Genomic DNA, 13,345 nt, shown 5'->3' on the forward strand with positions numbered 1-13,345 from the left:
AGAACATAAATTCATTAGAATATTCTGGTAAGCAAAAAGAAGAAAATAAAATGCAAGGGTAATCTCATCATCCAGACTTTTAACATTTTGGTGTATATTTTATACATTGAAGTCTTTCTTTCTTATGGAATCCTAAGCTCCAAATATGTCTCTCAATCCAATTTAACTTGGGATAGTTTCTGAAATATTTTTCTCAAAGATTTTCTGTCCAGCCAACACATTCACTACAGTAACCCTGATACACTGGGTTTCATGGCCTCCTATTAAGTAGCCGTTTTAAAAGGCATTATTATTCTTTAATGGGTTCTTTATAGAGTTTCTGTGAAATTCACAACCTGTTCGAACAGAATGGCCTCCAATGTGCTCACAGTCTTGCTGAGCAACATAGTGAACACTTTATAAATGAAGCAAAACTGATTCTAGAAAGAAGAGGCAGGAATGTAGAACAATCAAGGAAAGGGAAACTAAAGAGGGAAAAACATTAGAGTAATAAGCAGAAGGAGAGAGAAGTGAATTAGTGCTACAGTTAGAAGGTGAGAAAAGATGATAAAGAAAAAAACAGTAAACATGAAAGGAAAGAGTGACTCAACGGAACAAGTTTAGGTGTTCATCTCTTTCTTGTCCTTCATACACCTAGACATTAGTTTTCCCTTTATATTTAAGTAAAGATGTCTGCTGTAATGAAATGAGCCCATTACTGGAGGCCAGAAGACCTGGGTTCCAATCCCAGATCTGCTATTAACCTGCTGGAAGACCTTTGGACAAGTCTCTTCCCTTGTCCGGATCTCAGTCTCCCCACTTGTTAAAATGAAGGGCCCGGATTATGTGACATCAAATGATCTCTGTTTTGTCCCGAATGTCTCAGATTGTTAGATATGCACAGAATGTTTTATCAACCTGAAGTTTAAAAGAAAATTCAAACTACCATTTGGAATCCAGTTGTGCCTAAGGCACAGCACGTGGATTTAGTACTAAAGCATTACGTGGAAACAAACAATTATAATTGTTTTAATTATCCGAGTAGCTAGTAATTTCGACAGGACTTGGAAGCACTGTCTTGAGAATGCTATTATTACACTGTCACTTTTGAACAGGCTTTCCAATATAGGCACAGTAATTTCAATGTCCCAGGAGTTGGTGCAAGATTGCTATTAGGGAGGTAATCTTGGTTTTTTTTTTCCCCCTTTCCTTTGTATGAAGAGTAATCCTGAGCAATGAGAGTCTCTTAGACACCATCCAGCAAAGAGTATGAATCAGATGCAACATGTCCAGGTCACTGCCAGGCCAACCTAAGGCCTCAGGCAGTGACACATCATTCCCTTAGAGCTTGAAAAGGGTGTCTGCTAGGTAGTATCATCTATCAGGGCCTAGATGAGCTCTCTGAGTCCAGAGTTCTCCTCTGAACAGAGGTTAGTCAGTATCAACATGGCTGCAGGTAAAGAGGGTGGTATACAGGTATAACTGAATCACTTCACAGAACTGCAGAAATTAACACAACATCGTAAATCGGCTACACTTCAATAGAAAAAAAAAGAGAGTAGTGGTCAGGCAGCTGCTCAGGTTGATTCTTCTAGGACCCCCCTAGGATAGCCACGTGGGCCGGAAATCTTTCTGAGCAGTTAATCTCAAGCAACTTTAAACCTTCCGTCGATCACACAGGCAGTACTTTGAACTACTTTATGTTTTCAGAAATAAAATAAAAACCAGTTGTAATTTGGTGTGAATTTCACACGTGCACACACAACTACAAGGCTTGTTCTCTCTGCTTACCACCATCAGGAAACCTTAAGTACCCATTTAAACTGTGCTTCCCTCCAGGGTTTATTGCTGAGTCCTCTGGGCTCTGGGGAAAGGGCCTCCGATGACTTCCTACTTATTCTTTGTTCTTTGATGTGTCTGACTGCACCTTGCTCTCCACCAGATGCTGAAAAACTAGACCGCCTGCAGAGAGGGCTCCATTTTAGAATGAACTGCAGCTACCTGGTAATTAGCCTCTCACCACTCTCAGCAGTTCTCTTTTTACCAGGAGTTCAACCCTCCAGGAAGGTTATAGCTTGGCCAATAATTTCTTCTGCCCTGCCCCGAAGGAGCTCTGTTTCCTAGTTTCCCCGGGTGGTTTACACAGTGTAAGTTTGGAAAATCTGTTCAACTTAATTTTTAGAAACTGGTTGCGTCTGACTGTATTGGTAGATGTATGTGATATGGGTTTCATTTTTCTGTTGCTTGTTGCAACGTCAGAATATTTGCATTTTAAATGAAAAGTGAAACAGCCCTTTGAAAGGAGCAGTCCCAGAGTTTAACCCCTAAAGGCTTCTGAGGTTTCTGGATGTAGCCTGCAGATAATAGGGAAGGAGAAAGACTTACCTTCCTTGGGAAGGGTCCAAACTCTGTAAAGGAGGTGCGCGCCTATTGTTGCTTACAGAGAGCTGGATGGAGGTGAGGGAATGTAGACCAAGATGCAGAACACGATTTCTTTATATTGCTGAAATTAAATAAGGATCACTGAAAACAGATTTGCCTGGGAATTCACTAAATAGTCCCAAAATGCAGAAACATTGCCAGATTTACTATTCTGCTCTGCACAAGTCAGATCTTCTCACTGGACCACTCCACTTGATTCTGAGCTCCAAAATGCCATTCAGGATTCAGAGTGTGAAGAGCAAAAGGAGAGATGGAAATTAGCCATCAGGGTGGCTGGAAGGGACTAGTTCACTATTGTCTCTGTAAAGATGCTGAGCGGCAATGCGCTTAGGCTTCTGGATGAACTGACTCTGGGCCAGCGCCAGGTGGGGGGGTGGGGTTGGTGATTGGGGTAAGTTGCTGATGGGATAATGCATGGCAAAGCTCTCAGCTGCACCATAAAAGACTGAAAGTAATTTCCAGGTAGGTGACTCTAAAAGGAATCCAGGAACACATCAGAGATAGGGTGTCAAAAAGATAATTCATATGTTTATGTCAGCAGAAAGCTCTTGATCTGACAAGCTGTGGTTTTCTTTCCAAAGGGTAGGAAGTGTCAAAGGAGAGGCTCAAGCTTGTCGTCATGGGTGAGGAATGTTCCCAGCATCCCCCCTCTCAAAGAGGTGGGTAAGGGAAGAATGCAGTAACAAGGGACAGTGGAAAGGGAGTGAGGCAAGCGAAGCCCAGCTTATCATGTCACGTTGTAAAGTTATCATTTTGTAAGGATGCTTCTCACTGCCAGTGGAGCCTTCTCACGCTGTCCTTGTTGTACATGTGGTTGGTGAGCCAATTAGTAAACAAACAAATATGTGAACGCTGATTCCACCTAAAGGCAAAAGAGGGGCCAGCAAAGAGAGCACCTGGATATGCAGGCCTCTTCCTCTCTGTGACCTTTCAACTTCACCTGCTCTTATTACCCTGGACACATGTCTCCCATCTCGCCTCTTTCTCATCTCACAATCACTGCCCTGGTCCATGCGACCATCTTCTCCACCTGAACGGCTGCAGTAGTCCTGGTTTTGCCCCCTCCTCCATCCACTGCTTCCACTTTTATTCCTCCGAGGATAGTCCTTAGACCTGCAGCACTGGTCTCCCCTGGGAGTTCGTGAGAAACGTAGTTTCTCAGGCCCCACCCCACACTTACTGAATCTGAATCTGCGTTTTTAACAAGAGCTCCAGGTGATTCATATGCACTTTCCGGTTTGGGATGCTCTGCCCTAACTACTGCCAGGATGGTGTTTCCAAAACAGAACTCTGACCCTATCAATCCCCTGCTGAAATTCATTCAGCTACTCCACCCGAGCTCTGCCTTCAGGCATACAACTTCACCGGACCCAAGGAGCCCTTCTTGGTGAGGTTCCTGCTCACTTCCCCAGTCCCGTACCTCCCTTGCTCCTTTAGGAATGCCACACTGCTAACAGCCTCATTGTTCACAGCAGGTTTTCTAATCTCTTCTGCCTCTGACAGCCTTCTCTCACCCTCCTCTTCACCTGGCTAACTCCAACTCTTGCTTCCTGTTTTGGATGAAGTGTCCCCTCTGTGAAGAATCCATTGTGCTACCCCCTCACCCGCCGCTCTGGGTTAGCTACCTTCTAGGTGTGATGTCACATTGCCCCCTGCGTACATCCTTGATGAGCCCCAATCACAGTGATCACCTGCTGATGTGCCTGCCTTGCCTGCCAGCCTATGTATTCCTCGGTGGTAATGCCTGGGTCTTGTTCACCTCAGTTTCCCTGGAGTCCAGGAAAGTCCCTGGCACAGAAGAGGCACTCAGTAAGGTGTGTTGAACTGAAAGAGTAGTAGGAAAGGGTCACAAAAGAGTAAAGGCATGTGGAGCAGGAAAAGGGCCAATGCATCAAAAGTAAGCCTGGAGTCTCGGCTGGGGGAAATTACAACAGGAAAACGAAAGAAGCAAAAACAGACAGTAAAGAATGGAGAAAAACAAGCTCAAGGAGAGGTGAGGGACTGACTTTTAAAGTGTTTAGCAGTGAAAAGGTTAAGACTGGAGAGGCAGTTCTCTCTGTCCCTGGCTTTTTGTGTGGTTGTTATGGTTGAGCTGTACCTATTAAAATGTGGAATCAGGGTAAAAATGACTGAAAGGCAACTCATTCACTTGCTACTAGAGGAATGATCATCAGACATGGGTGTCTTTGTGAGTAAACTAATAGTCATCTCTGTGATTCTTAGTATTCCTGATTTTGAATATTCAAATAAATGCTGCTCTTGTCAAAACAGACCCAAAGCTGTCCAAATGCAAATAGCTAGGTGACCATCCCTCAGAATTTGCCCAGGACAGTGTTTGTCCAGTCCTGGTTTACAACTTTTGTGACAATATAATAATTACTAGCTCCCCATCAACCCTCAAAAGTGTCCCAATTTGGATGATAAATTACATAGTCAACCTGTAAACAGTCAACATTTCTTGAGCTCTTCCTTTGGACCAGATATTGTATAAGGTATTTGAATGAATAGTTTCATCATTAATAGATGCTTGTTGTGATCCTTCTTTAACATAAAGATGCAATGCACAGGCCAGAAAATTTACCCTGTAAAATTCGGTGGTTTTTAATATATTCACTCTGTTGTACAACTATCACAACTATCTAATTCCAGGATATTATCATCCTTCCCAAAAGAAAACCCCAAACTAATTAGTAGACTCTCCCCGTTCCACTCTCCCGTCTTTGGCAACCACCAATCTGTGTCTATGGATTTGCCTGTTCTAGACATTTCATATAAATAGAATCATATAATATGTGGCCCTTTTGTGTTTGATTTCTGGCAGTACTGTTTTGCAACTGAGGAAGTGAAGACTCAGAGAGATTAAATAGTCTGCCTAAGGTCACCCCTCTAACAGGAAGAGGATCAGACCTAGATCCAGGTGTGACTGGCTTCAGGGTCCATATTCTTGTTCTGCCCACCATGGCGTGTTGCCTCCTCCTATATGTAGGTATTCAGGACATTTTTAGAACTCCTTTTTGGCCTTCTTTCCAAAATGACTCACAGATCTTCATAAGTTGAGAGTGGATTTAATGTTTGGAAAAAGTACAAAGTCATAAAGAGCAAGTATGGTAACGAAAGTGGGTTATCAAGTTGGCTCATTGTTATGGACTGAAATATGTCCCCCCTCCCCACCAGATTCATATCAGTTCAGTTCAGTTCAGTTCAGGGCGTCCCTGGTAGCTCAGATGGTAAAGAATCTGCCTGCAGTGTGGGGGACCCAGGTTCGATCCCTGGGTTGGGAAGATCTGGAGAAGAAAATGTCAGCCTACTCTAGTATTCTTGCCTGGAGAATTCCATGGACTGACCATGGGATTGCAAAGAGTCAGACACGACTGAGCAGCTAACACTTTTGCTTTCAGTTCAGTTCAGTCACTCAGTCATGTCCAACTCTTTGCAACCCCATGGACTGCAGCATGCCAGGCCTCCCTGTCCATCACCAACTCCCAGCACTTGCTCAAACACATGTCCATCAAGTTGGTGATGCCATCCAACCATCTCATCCTCTGTTGTCCCCTTCACCTCCTGCCTTCCATTTTTCCCAGCATCGGGGTGTTTTCTAGTGAGTCAGTTCTTCACATCAGGTGGCCAAAATATTGACACTTAAGCTTCAGCATCAGTTCTTCCAATGAATATTCAGGATTGATTTCCTTTAAGATTGACTGGTTTGATCTGCTTGCAGTCCAAGGAGTCTTCTAAACTCAAGAGTCTTCTCCAACACCACAGTTCAAAAGTATCAGTTCTTCGGTGCTCAGCTTTCTTTATGGTCCAACTCTCTCATCCATACATGACTACTGGAAAAACCATAGCTTGGACTAGATGGATCTTTGTCGGCAATGTCTCTGCTTTTTAGTATGCTGTCTAGGTTGGTCATAGTTTTTCTTCCAAGAAGCAAGCATCTTTTAATTTCATGCCTGCAGTCACCATCTGCAGTGATTTTAGAGCCCAAGAAAATAAAGTCTGGCACTGTTTCCATTGTTTCCCCATCTATTTACCATGAAGTGATAGGACCAGGTGCCATGATCTTTGTTTTTTGAATGTTGAGTTTTAAGCCAGCTTTTTCATTCTCCGTTTTCACTTTCATCAAGAGGCTGTTTAGTTCCTCTTCACTTTCTGCAATAAGGGTGGTGTCATCTGCATATCTGAGGTTATTGATATTTCTCCTGGTAATCTTGATTCATATGTTGAATGGTTAACCCTGATCCCCAGGTGACTAAGGTGACTGTATTTTGAGATGGGGCTTTTAGGAAGTAATTAAGGTTAAATGAAGTCATAAGGGTGGGGCCCTAATATAGGATTGATGGCTTTATAGAAAGAGGAAGAGACAGGTCTCTGTCTCTGTCTCTGTCAAGTGAGGACACAGAGAGAAGGCAACCATCTGCAAATCAGAAAAAGCGGTCTCACCACAACCTGACCATACTGGCACCCTGATCTCAGACTTTCAGCCTCTAGAACTGTGAGAAATAAATCCCCGTTGTCTAAGCCCCCCAGACTGTGCTGTTTTGTTTTAGCTGCTTGAACTAGTATGGTCATATTTTGGGATTAAAAAATGAGGCATAACCATAAAGTCAGAAGAGTGAGTGATTATTCTCTGTGACTTCAAGAACAATTTCCTGAGGGGAGCATGAGAAGTATTTTGAATGTGGGAATCAGCACTGGAAACAGGAGAAGCATCTATAAAACTCTTTGTATGGCATTGTGTATAATGTGTATTGTATTTCTCTGGAAAGTGTAACAAGTATAAGGAAAAATTAAAATGACCTATTATGCTACTGTTAATAATATGCTCTATTTTGTTCCAGTTTATCCTTCTCTGAAGCCTTAACTGTATAGCCTATATTCTTTTGAAGTAAACAATCAATATGTGGGTACATTAGATAGAATCTGTTATCTAATGTAGTCAAAAGTGGTTGTTGGTCAGTTAACTGATAAAATATGCCAAAGCAGGAATCACAATAAGTATGTATATTTACATACAAACACCTTAAACTTTTTAGTTTGACATAAAACATATATATTTATATTCATATGCCAAGTTTTTGATGCAGGGTCAAGGGTTTTTGAGGAAGGGCTTCTGATTGGTGTTTCTATTTTTCTTCTCTGACACCCACTCATAATGTATCATCTATGATTGCCGGTATTTGTTCATTTAACATAGAATAATTTGAGTACAGAATCCTTCCAGATTTTTATCCCCCAATATTTTACTTCTGTCATGCCCCAAGCTAATTTGACAGCATATTGGGGGGGATTCCCCCCTTACTGATTTTCTTTTTGCAAAGTGATCAGCTTAGTTTTCATAGAAACCCCTTTTGTCATTGTTATCCTAATTCTTGTGATATACATACAATTTAATTAAATTGTGTAATTACAATATAAGTAGAATTGTCAAAAATATATTCTACAAAATAATTATTAGTAAGCCTGAGACTCAGTCAATGAATATAGAAGTGCAAAGTCATATCAGAGTAGCCTACTAGCCATGATCTTTCATCACGACATAAGCATTTGTCAATGTTTTAAAGGGGGAATAGAAAGCATCTTCTGTGCATTGTTGAGTTAAAGTTGATTAAGATAGTTTCTTCAATCCTAAAGCATGACAGTGGCAAAGAATGTTCAAACTACCCAACATTTGTGCTCATTTCATGTGCTAATAAGGTTATGGTCAAAATCTTTCAAGCTAGGCTTCAATAGTATGTGAACTGAGAACTTCCAAATGTACAAGCTGGGTTTAGAAAAGGCAGAGAAACCAGAGATCAAATTGCCAACATTTGTTGGATCATAGAAAAAGGAAGGGAATTCCAGAAATACAACCGCTTCATTAACTATGCTAAGACCTTTGATTGTGTGGATCACAACAAGCTGTGGAAAATTCTTAAAGAGATGGAAATACCAGACCTCCTTACCTGTCTCCTGAGAAATCTGTATGCAGGTCAAGAACCAACAGCTAGAACCTTACATGGAACAAAGAACTGGTTCAAAATTGGGAAAGGAGTACGACAAGGCTGTATATTGTCACCCTGCTTATTTAATGTATATGCAGACTACATCATGCGAAATGCCAGACTGGATGAATCACCAGCTGGAATCAAGATTGCCGGGAAAAATATCAACAACTTCAGATATGCAGAGGTTGATACCACTCTAATAGCAGAAAGTGAAGAGGAACTAAAGAGCCTCTTGAAGAAGGTGATAGAGAGTGAAAAAGCTGACTTAAAACTCAGCATTCAAAAAACTAAGATCATGGCATCCAGTGCCATGACTTCATGGCAAATAAAAGGGGAAAAAGTGGAAGCAGTGACAGATTTTATTTTTTGGGGCTCCAAAATCACTGCGGACAGTGACTGCAGCCATGAAATTAAAAGACGTTTGCTCCTTACAAGGAAAGCTATGACCAACCTAGACAGCATATTGAAAAGAAAAGACATCACTTTGCTGACAAAAGTCCATATAGTCAAAGGTATGGTTTTCCCAGAAGTTATATATGGATGTGAGAGTTGGACCATAAAGAAGGCTGAGCACCGAAGAATTAAGGCTTTCCAATTGTTGTACTGGAGAAGACTATTGAGAGTCCCTTGGACAGCAAGGAGATCAAACCTAAAGGAAATCAACCCTGAATATTCATTGGAAGGACTGATGCTGAAGCTGAAATTCCAACACTTTGGCCACCTGATGCAAAGAGCCAACTCACTGGAAAAGAACTTGATCCTGGGAAAGGTGGAGGGCCGGAAGAGAAGGGGACAACAGAAGTATTTAAGATGGTTGGATGGCATCATTGACTCAATGGACATGAGTCTGAGCAAACTCCAGGAGATAGTGAAGGACAGGGAAGCCTGGTATGCTACAGTCCAGGGGGTTGCAGAGTCGGACACGACTTAAAGACTGAACAACAAGCGAGTTTCTACTGTCCCTGCTTACTTAAGAAAAATCTAAATATGTACAAACTAAAAATGAAGTTCCCTTTAATCTAATCCCCTCTCTAGAAATAATGCTATTAACAGTTTGGTATGTATTCTTCCAGACTCTTCTATCTATCTACCTATGTACATTACTTACTGCTTGCTATGTGTCAGGCACTATACTAAGCCCTTGATGTGAATTATCTTGATTAATCCACACAACAATTCTGTAGAATAATACTATTATCTCCATTTTACAGATGAGTAAACCGAGGCTCAGGAAGGTTCAGTAATTTGCCCTAGGTCACATAGTGACTAATTTGTTCTTCCTCTTGAGAGGACTGTTGTGCTAATGCACATGAATCAAGTTAAATGTTTGGATCTATTCATCTATTTACTCAGGAAGCATTTATTTAATGTCCTCTCTTTGCCAGTCACTGTATAGAATGCCAGCTACTCAGACGCATGCCTTCTGTCTTCAGTTACCTGAATGAGGGAGATCAATCTGTGAGATAAAAGATTTGCCCCAATTCAAAAACTTAGTCAATAGGTAGAGCAGGATTACAGTCCAGGCTTGTTTAACTACCTGTTCTTTGCCCTATGTGCAAAGAAGCTTTGGTAGAGTGTTTTTTCGAGAGAGACAACACTGCTTGAATAAGTATCATTTGCATGAGAAAATGAGTTTGGATCCCCAAGAAATCAGTGTCCAATGCTTAAGACCAAGTTTCTAGACTAGAGATTATAAATACACGTTCTGAAAAGTTTTAAATTATATTATGTGTGTGTGTGTGATTTTTCTTAAGGCAAATACTGCTCTGCTGTAATCCAAGGGAGATGAAAGTAAGGCAGCGTTCAAAATTGGAGTTTCTATTTCTTGAGTGGGAGGGCTGGTGATAAAGTATTTAGATCCTAAGGAGCTTGATTAGAATGTTGAAAAGTGTCAGCTTAAACAAGAGCAAGCAATGGAAAAGAGACTCAGAAGTCCAGAAAAAATAGGAAAGTTGTAAACAGATATTATGAGAAAATAATAACAAAGATTGAAGAATTGGTTGAAAACAAGTAAAGGCTGCATGTTAAGACAGAACCAAGACCTTACCTATTGTGCAACACATTCCACTAGGCTGGCCAATTTCAATGTACACTATGGAGGGTTGAAGGGAAATGCCTCTCCCAGAGATGGGGGTGGAGAACTTGAGCCACGTGAGCCGCTGACCTCTGAGTGCACAAATGCCAAAGGCTTTTAGAGCCAGTTGACAAGATATACAGGGGCGGACAAATCAGGGGCTTATTCTTATAAACATGCTACAGAAGGGAGCAAAAAGGCAGCCTGGATTGGAAACCTTACAGGAATGGCTATATATTCTTTGTGACTGCAGAAACATTTAAATATACAAACACATGGAATGTGGCAGCATTGATGCGGAGGATTAAGCAGCCCAATGGAAAAAGAAAAAAGAAAAAAAAAATGAGAAGGAAAAAGGAAAATCTTGAGTTTCTTAAATTGTTTGCAAAGAAACTGGAGTCTAGGACGGAATTTAGTCCCCATGACTGAAATGTTTCTTTGGTGTTGGAAAAAGTCTTACTCTCTCTCTCTTTAGAATTTTTTTTTATTCATAATAAAAATCCTGTGGCAGCTCCTTGTCTGGAGGACTTTAAAAATAGGAGCGATTTCATCTGTCTGGAATGGTCTGTGTCAGCACTTGCCCTAGGCAAGGTTGCCACATAGGCAAAAACACCCCCTCCCTCCTCCCTCCCAGACACCCCTCCCCCACTGCCCCCCAATGCCTTTCAAGCCCCCAGACCACCTCTCCTCTGTGGGCTGGCCCCCTTTTCCCAGACCACAGCCCCAATGAGACCTCCCACATAAAATCAAACCCCCTTGTCTTCAGCTCTCTCTCCAGGTGCTAAGGAGGCAGAAACTTTCACCCTTTGCGGCCTACTTGCATTTAAATCCAGGACCCTGGTTAACCCTCATGAATCTCAAGTTGGTGGCGATTTGGACAATGTAACCAAGCGGAGAGAGGTCCAAGCAAGAGGGGAGTGTTTTGAGTCCTTGGGGGAAGGGGGTGGGGGACGTTGCCTTCCTGGAAGCTATTAAATCCCAGATGTGAGTTCTGTTCAGTGTGAGACTGCCTTGAGGGAGAGTGTTGTGATGGGGGAGGGTGTCTGGACTCTCTGACCTCTCAAGGTTGGCATTAATTCTATGGGTCGGTGATTTCCAACTATATTCCCTGAGCCCGGCTTCCTTTGCAGCACTAGAGGCACCTCGTGACTTGGCTTTAACTAGGGGTTTTCAACAGCGTGTCTTTGTGCCTATCAGCCAGGGCCCAATTTTCCCATCACTGTCCTCCCCGCCACTGCAACCCTCAGCTTCAGCGATGGTGGCTGAAGATCAGCCCCAGCCCCACTCCGCTCAGAGTTTCAGCTCTACACAGCTCCTGTTCTCAGAGAACCCTGAGAAAGGGACTGTTTCGTGCTCACAGTGTGAGGTGACTCTATGAAGAAAGAAATAATACGTGTGGCCTTGCGTGAAACGGGTGTGCTAGACGCAGATTCGGTGGAGAAAGCTGCAAAATGAAATCTCCCGGCGGAGCTCAGAGGAGGAGGTTGGTCAATTTCATGTTGGAATAACCCACATTCAAGAGTCCCTAGTATGTGCCAGGCTCTGAGTTAGATCCATGAGTAACAAGAAAATTAAAGCAAGGCCCCTGGTATGGAGGAATTCAGTCTAACAAGGAAGATAGACATCCCATGTGACAAATGTCATGTTTGCGGTAAGCAAGAGTGTCTGGGAGCATGGAGGGTGCCCTTGGTTCCACCTGCTCCTGTAGGCATCAGAGAATGCTCTCCTGGGGAGATGGCATCTGAGCTGAGTGGGAGGAAGCCAAAGCCAAGAAAGGTGGGAAGGGCGTTCTGTGTAGAAGGAATGACAGGAGCAGGGGCATGGAGACATGAAACTACTTGACATGTGTGGGGAGCCAGGAGCAGGCTGCGATTAGTAGGAAGTGGCGGGCAGGGGGAAGGGCAAGAGATGAAGCTGGACGGGCAGGCGGGGCCACCAGAGGGAGAGGAGGGCCCAGCCGCCCTGCTCGGGAGCACAGACTTTATCCTGAAGGGAGTCACTGAAGGATTTTACACAGGTCAGAATTGCATCTTGATTAAACTATCTGTCAATTGGGGGAAAATCCTTCAAATTACCTGTGGAATGAACTGATGAAAGAATTCCATTGAAAGGGTAGATTTGTAGATCCAGCCCAAGTAATTAAGGGTGAGGCTGTCTTTTCCAAGAGGGTTTCTCATTCATCTGAGGCTTTTTAAAAGGTACCTCTAAAACAATCTACAGATAGATGCCTGTATATGGATGTAAAATTCAACCTCATTTGGGAGGGTACCAGAAAACTGTGCCTAAAGGAAACTGTTTGAATGAAGTCTAGGTGCTTCTCCCCTTCCCCACCCAACCTGCCCCACCCCCGCACTGCAGTAACAGTATCAGCCTAGAATGGAAAACTGCTATGATCTCTTTGTTTTGTTTAGCAAAAGTCATCCGGGAAGGCGCTGTTTAACTTGAGCTGCAGCCATCTAAATCTTGCTGAAAAGGAGTATTTTGGATTAGAATTCTGTAGCCATTCTGGAAATAATGTAAGTTGCTTTCATTATAGGGTTCTTTGTGTCTAGAATTGCTTCTAAATGCAGCTTGCAGCTAGGTATGTAGGGCTCAAACCCCTGATTGCCAAATGAAAAACCATGTAAACCCTTGCAAAATGACAGGATTTAATCACTATTTCCCCTCCTTGGCTATTAAAAGTCACTTCAGTTTGCCAAACACAAACTCTTCCACCCGCTGCTCCTCTTTTGTGTCTTCACTGTGTGAAGAGCTGTCTGTGCTTGATTCTGATTTTCCAGAGGCTGGAACTCAGCCTCCAGAATGAAGACTCCTAACCTCACCAAGGAGTGTTCAGGGCACTCTCCCTGGCCCTCACTCATGTCCT

Source organism: Muntiacus reevesi, chromosome X (genome assembly GCF_963930625.1).
Source record: "Muntiacus reevesi chromosome X, mMunRee1.1, whole genome shotgun sequence".
Lineage (NCBI taxonomy): Eukaryota > Metazoa > Chordata > Mammalia > Artiodactyla > Cervidae > Muntiacus > Muntiacus reevesi.